The sequence below is a fragment of the Lathamus discolor genome, unplaced genomic scaffold (assembly GCF_037157495.1).
Source record: "Lathamus discolor isolate bLatDis1 unplaced genomic scaffold, bLatDis1.hap1 Scaffold_124, whole genome shotgun sequence".
Lineage (NCBI taxonomy): Eukaryota > Metazoa > Chordata > Aves > Psittaciformes > Psittacidae > Lathamus > Lathamus discolor.
In genome coordinates, this window is record NW_027069153.1 from 37,602 (window position 1) to 49,824 (window position 12,223).

Genomic DNA, 12,223 nt, shown 5'->3' on the forward strand with positions numbered 1-12,223 from the left:
TTCTAAAGCACAACTTCCTGGGTAGGAAACAAAGCTGGACTCGTCTTGAAACAGCCAAAGCACCACTCTCTGCGAGGAGCCAAAGGTGACAAACAGCACTTGCCCACCCTTGTGTGTTTCACCACGGACCATTACCTATTGTCCCGGACGCAACACCCCAGACTTAAGCCCCACAAATGGCACCTTTTCATCCTGGCATTTAAATCTGAGGCACCACCTGCGCTATAGCTGACCATTTACCTCCCAGCCACCTCCGACTGTGTCCTCAGACATTCTGGCTCAAATACTACATTGGAATGCTACATCTCAAACCCCTTCCTGCCATTCTGACGTTGTCCCCCACGCCCTCGCCTCCTACAGGAGGCCCTCTACTTAGCGTGCGTAGTGCCCTGCGTCTCGAGGCGGCCTCACTGCTCAGAACTCCCACAGCAGACGCCAGCCATCTTGCTGCCGTTACCAAGTTCCTCTTCATCATCTGCCAGAAACAAACAAAGAAAGGGGAACACGTTGTGCTGGCCATCATCTCCAGCATCCCAGCTATCTATGCCAGCCTTTTCTGTAACTCTACTTCGCCTTTACATTATGCTCACCTACTCCCAATCTATTGCAGAATACAATGCTGGGCTTCTCCTGCACTCTAGGACCTAGGAGTACAATAGAAAGAAATGACCATGGTGCTTGTAAAAAGTGACCAACCCCCACAACCCTTATTGTTACCTCTCCGACTCACCTCAAATACTCATCTGACTGCAGAAGTAGAACGCAAGACCTGCAATAACCAACACTACTACTGAACCCTTTGCCATGTTATTCTCAGCTCTTACTCACCACTCACGCAGACAACCTTCTGACAGCCCTCCTCAGCTGGCAGCTTCACCTCTCTTGATTTAAGTGTGGCACCTAAAAAAGAAATGGAAACAGGCACTCATGGAGAGAAAAACAGAAGCTTTGGCCGACCCTGAAATAAGTTGCTACTGGGGTGTTCCAAGCATGGCTCACCTTGACTGAGTCATCTGAATGTTATTTTTCAGCTCGAGTGTGAGGATGAGTTTGAGCCAGGGAGTCTTAGCCAGGTAGTCAGAACCAGGAATTCTGTGTTAGAATCAACTTGAGATTTGTGTGGATGCATGAGCCAGTCAGTGTCAGACTAAGCCTAAGTGAGTGTGAGGAGAAGTCAGCGCCAGAGAACGTCTGTGCAGCTTAAACATGAACATGAGTCTGAGCCAGTCTGTGTGAGAAGGAGCCTGCACTGTCTGCCAGTCTTGAATATGAGTCTAAGCCAATGAAAGCCAGAAAATTAAAGCTGGGGAGCAGGCAATGAACCGGAACCAGACGAAACAAGACCCAGCTGTGGATCGTCAGGGTGCTTTTATCCCAGCTGGGAGTTTGCCCCACCCCTGACCCAGGGCACTGGGGGAAGGGCTGTGGGTGACACCCTCCCTCCCTAACACAGTCAAGCTGTAGCTGCCCTACCCATGTAAGCTCATGCTACAGAGTAACCCCCTGCCTTTCCCTCAGCCCCATGCTACATTTCAAACCCCGGACCTTGTCCCCCACCCTCCAGCCCCAAGCAGCAGTCCCTCTACTTAGCTTCCATAGTGCCATGGGTTTCAAGCTGGCCTTGATGCTCAGAACACCCACATCAGAGTCCTGTGATCTTGCCACAGCTGCCAAGTTTCTCTTTATCACCTGCAGCAAACAAACGAGCAAACAGGAACACACTGTGCTGGCCACCATCATCACCACCACCCCACCCACCAGTGCTGGCCTGCTCTGTAACAGCCCTCTTTCTCCTTCAAAGCTCATCATGTGCTTGCCTGTTCCAAACCCACAGTGGAGTCCGACATTGAGCCTCTCCTCACCTCCAGGTCCTAGGAGTACAATAGAGACAAATGATCACCCTGCTTGCAAAAAGGGACCGACCCCACTATCCTTCTCCTTACCTGTCTGACTCACTTCAAGCACTCATCCGACTCCAAAGGTAGAGGGCAGCCCTGCAACACCGAGCACAAATACTGAACCCCTTTGCCATGCTCTCCTCAACAATTAAGCACCCCCAACACACACAACCCCCGATCTTCTCACAGCCCTCCTGAGTTTGCAGCTTCACCTCCCTCGAGTTATCTGCAGCACCTAGAAAAGTAAAGGGAACATGCACACACTGACAGAGATACAGAAGCTGCACCCTTCCCTCAGGAAGTCCCATCTCTCTCTCCTGTCACTTTACTACTCATCCACTAGCCCTCAGAGCTTTTCCATCCCTTTATTCTAACGTGTACACCCCCTGGAATACACCACCAACAAAAAGTAATTGCAGCTTTATGAAAATGACAAGACCCTAAAATAAATTGCTGCTTGGGTGGTCTAAGCTTTGCTCACCTTGGCTAAATCACCTGAATGTCTTTGTTTAGTTAGAATGTGAGAGCTAGTCTGAACCAGGAAGCCTATGTTAGTCTCGATGTGAGACTCGTGTGGTTGGGCGAGCCAGTCAATGCCAAATTGAGCCTAAATCTGAACTAGAGTGTCTGTGCTGTTTAAGTATATGAGCCTGAGCCAGTCTGTGTGGAAGAAAACCTCTTTGAGACTAAGCCCTAGAATGTGAGACAGAAAACCCCCACCCAGTCTGAAACCAAGTATAGTTTTGAGCCTAACTTCATAAAAGTGAAGCTATGGAATCTGAGAATTTTGAAGAGAAATCTAAGCCCCAAAAAGAAACTTCCTGCCATTCTGACGTTGTCCCCCACGCCCTCGCCTCCTACAGGAGGCCCTCTACTTAGCGTGCGTAGTCCTGTGCGTCTTGAGGCGGCCTCACTGCTCAGAACTCCCACAGCAGACGCCAGCCATGCTGCTGCTGTTACCAAGTTCCTCTTCATCATCTGCCAGAAACAAACAAAGAAAGGGGAACACGTTGTGCTGGCCATCATCTCCAGCATCCCAGCCATCCAGCCCGGCCTCTTCCTTACCAACCGTCTGTCTCCTCCCAAGCTCCTCAACACCGTGCTCACCTGTGCCAAAGCCATTCCAGACTCTGACGCCGGGCCTCTCCTCCCCTGCGTGCCCTAGGAGTGCAACAGAAGCCAGTGACCATGGCTCTTGCCAAAGTGACCCACTCCACAATCCTTCCGCTTACCTCCCTGACTCACCTCAAGCACTCATCCGACTCCCAACCTAGAGGGCAACACCTGCAATACCAAACACAAATACTGAATCTTTTTTCCATGTTTTTCTAAACATGAGGGCATCACACTCATAATGAAACCCTTTACCTTTTTATAGCTGGAACTGGAAGCTGGATGAAAGCCTTAGAAGGCTCCTGCTGATGTGACTGAAAAAAAAGCTGTCCTCTGCTTTATGTTTGTAAGTAATGAACACGAATGCCTGACCAGCTTTTAACCAGCCAACACAAGCACTCTGTATATGAAGAACTAAGTTCCAAGAACAAGCTTAACACTTTCAGTTCTAGCAGTGAGTTGGAAGCACCAAAACAGCTCACAAGCTAATGCACTCATTAAAACAGTCAAGCTGTACTACCCTGCCCACTATAAGATGGTGCTAAAAAAAGTCCCACTTATTTTTTCTCATCCCCATGGTGTATTTCAAATCTCTTTCTGCTATCCTGATGCTGTTTCCCCCATCTGTTCTGTGGAAAACTAATCTTTCTGCTTAGTTTTTATAGTGTCATAAGTCTCAAACTAAAATTGTTGCTCAGATCTCCCACACTGGACACATGGGTGTTTACTGCACCCACCCAATTTATTTTTATCATTTGCAGTAACAGGAGTAAAAGGAAAAAATAAAAGAACTGCCACACAACATTCTGCAGACTAAGACAAGGAAATTCCCTGAAATATTTATTATATGCAGACTGTAATGAACAAGCACTCTGTAATTTAGAGTTTTAAAATGAGAAATATACAAGCTGAAAAGCATTCTTTTATCTTTCCCTGCCAAAAGTCATCAGTTATTTAACAGTCACTACATCCCAAAAGAACATTATGTTTTGGTATTCTTTAGACCCAAGTGTCCAACTTAGTTTTTGAAAGAGCACAAACCCAAAGGCACTCTTGAAAAAACTCTTAAACATATAAATGGAATGTTTGCTCAATAACCACTGTTATAAATATTTTATGAGAAATAAAAGACAAATAATAAGAACATAAACTGTAAACAAATTTTTCTTTAAGTTCTGTGTCTGAGAGCAATTAAAAAAAAACACTTACCTGAACACCACCACTAAGAACAACACCTCAAGTAAAACCACAGCACAAAGAAATTCATTTATACAAGAAGATGCAAAACCAAAGATAGCTTAAAAAAATTAGCTCAGAAAAAATCATTTCAAAAAACTCAAAAAACAAAGCAATACACACATCATTAAAACCACAAAACACCCCAAAGACCTTACCTTAAACAGCATCAAATCTTAAAGAAGACCCTTACTCTGAAGCTGTGCCTTATATACCCCAGGCCCTACCCACAACCCCCCCCCTCCCCAGTGCCCAGGCTCAGGGGTGGGGCAAACCAGCTGCTGGGATAAAAACAGCCTGACAAGGTGCACCTGGTTTTTGTTGTTTTGGGTTTGGTTTCTTGGCTGCTCTCTGATTTTAACTTCTTGGGTTTCTTTTTGGGGCTTAGATTTCTCTTCAAAATTCTCAGATTCCATAGCTTCACTTTTATGAAGTTAGGCTCAAAACTATACTTGGTTTCAGACTGGGTGGGGGTTTTCTGTCTCACATTCTAGGGCTTAGTCTCAAAGAGGTTTTCTTCCACACAGACTGGCTCAGGCTCATATACTTAAACAGCACAGACACTCTAGTTCAGATTTAGGCTCAATTTGGCATTGACTGGCTCGCCCAACCACACGAGTCTCACATCGAGACTAACATAGGCTTCCTGGTTCAGACTAGCTCTCACATTCTAACTAAACAAAGACATTCAGGTGATTTAGCCAAGGTGAGCAAAGCTTAGACCACCCAAGCAGCAATTTATTTTAGGGTCTTGTCATTTTCATAAAGCTGCAATTACTTTTTGTTGGTGGTGTATTCCAGGGGGTGTACACGTTAGAATAAAGGGATGGAAAAGCTCTGAGGGCTAGTGGATGAGTAGTAAAGTGACAGGAGAGAGAGATGGGACTTCCTGAGGGAAGGGTGCAGCTTCTGTATCTCTGTCAGTGTGTGCATGTTCCCTTTACTTTTCTAGGTGCTGCAGATAACTCGAGGGAGGTGAAGCTGCAAACTCAGGAGGGCTGTGAGAAGATCGGGGGTTGTGTGTGTTGGGGGTGCTTAATTGTTGAGGAGAGCATGGCAAAGGGGTTCAGTATTTGTGCTCGGTGTTGCAGGGCTGCCCTCTACCTTTGGAGTTGGATGAGTGCTTGAAGTGAGTCAGACAGGTAAGGAGAAGGATAGTGGGGTCGGTCCCTTTTTGCAAGCAGGGTGATCATTTGTCTCTATTGTACTCCTAGGACCTGGAGGTGAGGAGAGGCTCAATGTCGGACTCCACTGTGGGTTTGGAACAGGCAAGCACATGATGAGCTTTGAAGGAGAAAGAGGGCTGTTACAGAGCAGGCCAGCACTGGTGGGTGGGGTGGTGGTGATGATGGTGGCCAGCACAGTGTGTTCCTGTTTGCTCGTTTGTTTGCTGCAGGTGATAAAGAGAAACTTGGCAGCTGTGGCAAGATCACAGGACTCTGATGTGGGTGTTCTGAGCATCAAGGCCAGCTTGAAACCCATGGCACTATGGAAGCTAAGTAGAGGGACTGCTGCTTGGGGCTGGAGGGTGGGGGACAAGGTCCGGGGTTTGAAATGTAGCATGGGGCTGAGGGAAAGGCAGGGGGTTACTCTGTAGCATGAGCTTACATGGGTAGGGCAGCTACAGCTTGACTGTGTTAGGGAGGGAGGGTGTCACCCACAGCCCTTCCCCCAGTGCCCTGGGTCAGGGGTGGGGCAAACTCCCAGCTGGGATAAAAGCACCCTGACGATCCACAGCTGGGTCTTGTTTCGTCTGGTTCCGGTTCATTGCCTGCTCCCCAGCTTTAATTTTCTGGCTTTCATTGGCTTAGACTCATATTCAAGACTGGCAGACAGTGCAGGCTCCTTCTCACACAGACTGGCTCAGACTCATGTTCATGTTTAAGCTGCACAGACGTTCTCTGGCGCTGACTTCTCCTCACACTCACTTAGGCTTAGTCTGACACTGACTGGCTCATGCATCCACACAAATCTCAAGTTGATTCTAACACAGAATTCCTGGTTCTGACTACCTGGCTAAGACTCCCTGGCTCAAACTCATCCTCACACTCGAGCTGAAAAATAACATTCAGATGACTCAGTCAAGGTGAGCCATGCTTGGAACACCCCAGTAGCAACTTATTTCAGGGTCGGCCAAAGCTTCTGTTTTTCTCTCCATGAGTGCCTGTTTCCATTTCTTTTTTAGGTGCCACACTTAAATCAAGAGAGGTGAAGCTGCCAGCTGAGGAGGGCTGTCAGAAGGTTGTCTGCGTGAGTGGTGAGTAAGAGCTGAGAATAACATGGCAAAGGGTTCAGTAGTAGTGTTGGTTATTGCAGGTCTTGCGTTCTACTTCTGCAGTCAGATGAGTATTTGAGGTGAGTCGGAGAGGTAACAATAAGGGTTGTGGGGGTTGGTCACTTTTTACAAGCACCATGGTCATTTCTTTCTATTGTACTCCTAGGTCCTAGAGTGCAGGAGAAGCCCAGCATTGTATTCTGCAATAGATTGGGAGTAGGTGAGCATAATGTAAAGGCGAAGTAGAGTTACAGAAAAGGCTGGCATAGATAGCTGGGATGCTGGAGATGATGGCCAGCACAACGTGTTCCCCTTTCTTTGTTTGTTTCTGGCAGATGATGAAGAGGAACTTGGTAACGGCAGCAAGATGGCTGGCGTCTGCTGTGGGAGTTCTGAGCAGTGAGGCCGCCTCGAGACGCAGGGCACTACGCACGCTAAGTAGAGGGCCTCCTGTAGGAGGCGAGGGCGTGGGGGACAACGTCAGAATGGCAGGAAGGGGTTTGAGATGTAGCATTCCAATGTAGTATTTGAGCCAGAATGTCTGAGGACACAGTCGGAGGTGGCTGGGAGGTAAATGGTCAGCTATAGCGCAGGTGGTGCCTCAGATTTAAATGCCAGGATGAAAAGGTGCCATTTGTGGGGCTTAAGTCTGGGGTGTTGCGTCCGGGACAGTAGGTAATGGTCCGTGGTGAAACACACAAGGGTGGGCAAGTGCTGTTTGTCGCCTTTGGCTCCTCGCAGAGAGTGGTGCTTTGGCTGTTTCAAGACGAGTCCAGCTTTGTTTCCTACCCAGGAAGTTGTGCTTTAGAACTGCCTGGAAAAGTCCTGAGCCTTGCAGACCTTCCCAGATATTGTTGGCCACTTCTTGCGATGTGGGCTGGCCCCCTGCGTCGCAATGAGCGTGCCCGTTTGTGAGTATGGAAGCCTGAGCCTCATGCCGTGTGAGGGAGGCAGAAGCTCATCCCACCCAGGCGACCGTTGCCTGCGCGGGGACGCCCGCTAAGGTTGAGCCTGCCACCTCGCACGGCCGTGATGATTCTCGGAGCTGGTTTGCTGGTGGTCTTGGCAGGGTCCTTGGGGTTGGGAAGATAGGCAGGCATGAGAAGTATCCTTGAGTATCTCTGTAGTTTCCCATGTTAATAAAGTAGTTGGCAGTTCTGTTTGTCTCTGGTTTTCTCTGACCTGGAGTTCTTGAGCTCTGGAGCGTAGGTGGTGGGTTTTTATAATCACAGTGTAGCTGTCTACTCTTGATGATCTGTGCGAATGGACAGAAGAGCTCTGGGAATAAGCTTGTAATGAATGAGTCGGGGGCAGAGAGTCTGCTTGGGAGTGGGTGTGATAGTATATAATTTGTGAAATTAAAACCAATTCTTAATGTTGTGTTCTGCAGGGGGTGCACGGGCTCAAAGAAGAGAACGGAAGACGTGCAAAGGCCAGCGGACGAGCAGCAGAGTGACGGGAGAGGGAGATGGGACTTGCTGAGGGCAGGGTGCATCTTGGAACCCTCTCTCAGCGTTTGTCTGTTTCCCTTTGTGTTTCAGGTGCCGCAGGTAACTCGGGAGAGGTGAAGGTGCCAACGGAGGAGGGCTGCGAGGAGTTAAGGGGTTTGTGTGTGTGTGTGTGTGTGTGAGCTTAGAATTGGGAAGAAGTTGGTAAAGGGGTTCAGTATTTGTGTTCGGTATTGCAGGTGTTGCCCTCTAGGTCTGAATTGGGCCAAAGTAGTGCCAAGCCATGCTGTGTAGCAAACGAGCCGTTCTGCCTGTAGCAAACGAGGGTGGGCTGGGCTCTGCTGGGCTGGACAAGGCTAAACTGTGTTGAAGTGGGCTAAACTGGGCTGGGCTGGTCTGAAGTGGGCCAAAGTGGTCTAAACTCTCCTGAAGTGGGCCAAACTGGGCTGAACAGTGCTGGAGTGGCTGAAGTGGGCTGAAGGGGGCTTCACTGGGTTAGACAGATCTGAGCTTGTCTGAAAGTGACTGGACTGGGCCGAATTGGAGTAAATTTTGCTGGGCTGGGCTGAGCTGAGGTAAACTGGCTTGAAGAGGCTGATCATGTCTTGGCTGGGCTGGGCTGTGCTAAACCGGGCTGAACTGTGCTAAAGTGGGCCTAATTGGGCTCAGCTTGTCTGCGCTGAGCTGCAGTAGGCTGGGCTGTAAAGTGGGCTGAACAGGGTTAAATTGGGCAGGGATAAGATGGACTGGGCTAAACTGGGCTGGACTGAGCTGCCCTAAAGTATGCTACGTTGGTCTGGGAAGGGCTAAAGTGGGCTAAACTGTAGTGGGCTGGGCTGCGTTGGGCTAAAGTGGGCTGGACTGGTCTGAATTGGGCTTAACTGTGACAAAGTGTTCTGCATAGATGTGAATTGGGATAAACTAGGCTGAACTGGTCTAAAGTGTGCTGGGCTGGTCTGAAGTGGGCTGAAGTGGGCTCAAGAGGCCTAAGGCGTGCTGGATGGTCTGAATTGGGCTAAACCCTGCTGAACTGTGCTGAATTGGTTGGGACAGGTCTGAACTTGGCTGGGCTGAGCTAAGTTGGTCTGGCCAGGGCAAAACTGGTCTGAAGTGGGCTAAAGTGGGCTGGGCTGGGCTGAAGTGGAACGGACTTTGCTAAAGCTGGCTGCGCTGGGCTGAAGTGGGCTGAAGGGGCTGGGGGGAGCTGGAAAGGGCTGGACAGGGCTAATGGGGCCTGGACTGAAGTGGGGTAAAGTGTCTGAAGTGAGATAAGCTGGGCTGGACTGGTGTGCACTGGGCTAAACTGGGCTGTGCTGGGCTAAAGTGGTCTGGAGAGGTCTGAAGTGGGCCAAAATGTGCTGGAGTGGGCTAAACTGTCCTTGGGTGGGCTTAATTGCAGTGGACTGAGCTAAAGTGGGCTGGACTGGTCTGAATTGGGCCAAAGTAGTGCCAAGCCATGCTGTGTAGCAAACGAGCCGTTCTGCCTGTAGCAAACGAGGGTGGGCTGGGCTCTGCTGGGCTGGACAAGGCTAAACTGTGTTGAAGTGGGCTAAACTGGGCTGGGCTGGTCTGAAGTGGGCCAAAGTGGTCTAAACTCTCCTGAAGTGGGCCAAACTGGGCTGAACTGTGCTGGAGTGGCTGAACTGGGCCGAAGGGGCCTTCACTGAGTTAGACAGATCTGAGCTTGTCTGAAAGTGACTGGACTGGGCCGAATTGGAGTAAATTTTGCTGGGCTGGGCTGAGCTGAGGTAAACTGGCTTGAAGAGGCTGATCATGTCTTGGCTGGGCTGGGCTGTGCTAAACCAGGCTGAACTGTGCTAAAGTGGGCCTAATTGGGCTCAGCTTGTCTGCGCTGAGCTGCAGTGGGCTGGGCTGTAAAGTGGGGTGAACTGGGTTAAACTGGGCAGGGATAAGATGGACTGGGCTAAACTGGGCTGGACTGAGCTGGCCTAAAGTACGCTACGTTGGGCTGGGAAGGGCTAAAGTGGGCTAAACGGTAGTGGGCTGGGCTGCGTTGGGCTAAAGTGGGCTGGACTGGTCTGAATTGGGCTTAACTGTGACAAAGTGTTCTGGATAGATGTGAATTGGGATAAACTAGGCTGAACTGGTCTAAAGTGTGCTGGGCTGGTCTGAAGTGTGGCTGAAGTGGGCTCAAGAGGGCTAAGGCGTGCTGGATGGTCTGAATTGGGCTAAACCCTGCTGAACTGTGCTGAATTGGTTGGGACAGGTCTGAACTGGGCTGGGCTGAGCTAAGTTGGTCTGGCCAGGGCAAAACTGGTCTGAAGTGGGCTAAAGTGGGCTGGGCTGGGCTGAAGTGGAACGGACTTTGCTAAAGCTGGCTGCGCTGGGCTGAAGTGGGCTGAAGGGGCTGGGGGGAGCTGGAAAGGGCTGGACAGGGCTAATGGGGCCTGGACTGAAGTGGGGTAAAGTGTCTGAAGTGAGATAAGCTGGGCTGGACTGGTGTGCACTGGGCTAAACTGGGCTGTGCTGGGCTAAAGTGGTCTGGAGAGGTCTGAAGTGGGCCAAAATGTGCTGGACTGGGCTAAACTGTCCTTGGGTGGGCTTAATTGCAGTGGACTGAGCTAAAGTGGGCTGGACTGGTCTGAATTGGGCCAAAGTAGTGCCAAGCCATGCTGTGTAGCAAACGAGCCGTTCTGCCTGTAGCAAACGAGGGTGGGCTGGGCTCTGCTGGGCTGGACAAGGCTAAACTGTGTTGAAGTGGGCTAAACTGGGCTGGGCTGGTCTGAAGTGGGCCAAAGTGGTCTAAACTCTCCTGAAGTGGGCCAAACTGGGCTGAACTGTGCTGGAGTGGCTGAACTGGGCCGAAGGGGCCTTCACTGAGTTAGACAGATCTGAGCTTGTCTGAAAGTGACTGGACTGGGCCGAATTGGAGTAAATTTTGCTGGGCTGGGCTGAGCTGAGGTAAACTGGCTTGAAGAGGCTGATCATGTCTTGGCTGGGCTGGGCTGTGCTAAACCGGGCTGAACTGTGCTAAAGTGGGCCTAATTGGGCTCAGCTTGTCTGCGCTGAGCTGCAGTGGGCTGGGCTGTAAAGTGGGGTGAACTGGGTTAAACTGGGCAGGGATAAGATGGACTGGGCTAAACTGGGCTGGACTGAGCTGGCCTAAAGTACGCTACGTTGGGCTGGGAAGGGCTAAAGTGGGCTAAACGGTAGTGGGCTGGGCTGCGTTGGGCTAAAGTGGGCTGGACTGGTCTGAATTGGGCTTAACTGTGACAAAGTGTTCTGGATAGATGTGAATTGGGATAAACTAGGCTGAACTGGTCTAAAGTGTGCTGGGCTGGTCTGAAGTGTGGCTGAAGTGGGCTCAAGAGGCCTAAGGCGTGCTGGATGGTCTGAATTGGGCTAAACCCTGCTGAACTGTGCTGAATTGGTTGGGACAGGTCTGAACTGGGCTGGGCTGAACTAAGTTGGTCTGGCCAGGGCAAAACTGGTCTGAAGTGGGCTAAAGTGGGCTGGGCTGGGCTGAAGTGGAACGGACTTTGCTAAAGCTGGCTGCGCTGGGCTGAAGTGGGCTGAAGGGGCTGGGGGGAGCTGGAAAGGGCTGGACAGGGCTAATGGGGCCTGGACTGAAGTGGGGTAAAGTGTCTGAAGTGAGATAAGCTGGGCTGGACTGGTGTGCACTGGGCTAAACTGGGCTGTGCTGGGCTAAAGTGGTCTGGAGAGGTCTGAAGTGGGCCAAAATGTGCTGGAGTGGGCTAAACTGTCCTTGGGTGGGCTTAATTGCAGTGGACTGAGCTAAAGTGGGCTGGACTGGTCTGAATTGGGCCAAAGTAGTGCCAAGCCATGCTGTGTAGCAAACGAGCCGTTCTGCCTGTAGCAAACGAGGGTGGGCTGGGCTCTGCTGGGCTGGACAAGGCTAAACTGTGTTGAAGTGGGCTAAACTGGGCTGGGCTGGTCTGAAGTGGGCCAAAGTGGTCTAAACTCTCCTGAAGTGGGCCAAACTGGGCTGAACTGTGCTGGAGTGGCTGAACTGGGCCGAAGGGGCCTTCACTGGGTTAGAGAGATCTGAGCTTGTCTGAAAGTGACTGGACTGGGCCGAATTGGAGTAAATTTTGCTGGGCTGGACTGAGCTGAGGTAAACTGGCTTGAAGAGGCTGATCATGTCTTGGCTGGGCTGGGCTGTGCTAAACCGGGCTGAACTGTGCTAAAGTGGGCCTAATTGGGCTCAGCTTGTCTGCGCTGAGCTGCAGTGGGCTGGGCTGTAAAGTGGGGTGAACTGGGTTAAACTGGGC

At 50.6% G+C, this 12,223-nt stretch overlaps 2 long non-coding RNA genes across 4 annotated transcripts; one reads left to right on the top strand and one right to left on the bottom strand.

Moving 5' to 3' along the window:
• Positions 1-586: 586 nt before the first annotated feature.
• On the bottom strand, positions 587-2,755 carry LOC136006259 (uncharacterized). Of its 3 annotated transcripts, none has more exons than XR_010609030.1 (5): positions 1,944-2,755; positions 1,818-1,871; positions 1,592-1,689; positions 829-900; positions 587-644 (listed from the first exon to the last, which is right to left on the bottom strand). It is a non-coding gene; the product is annotated as an uncharacterized LOC136006259 (long non-coding RNA). The 3 variants fall into 3 exon arrangements; XR_010609028.1 differs by having other exon boundaries at positions 595-644; positions 731-900; XR_010609029.1 differs by lacking the exons at positions 1,592-1,689; positions 1,818-1,871; positions 1,944-2,755 and adding an exon at positions 731-747 and having other exon boundaries at positions 628-644; positions 829-1,551.
• A 3,026-nt stretch (positions 2,756-5,781) lies between these two features.
• Positions 5,782-6,705, top strand: LOC136006260 (uncharacterized). The gene is made up of 3 exons (XR_010609031.1): positions 5,782-6,504; positions 6,586-6,602; positions 6,689-6,705. It is a non-coding gene; the product is annotated as an uncharacterized LOC136006260 (long non-coding RNA).
• The last annotated feature ends 5,518 nt before the right edge of the window (positions 6,706-12,223 follow it).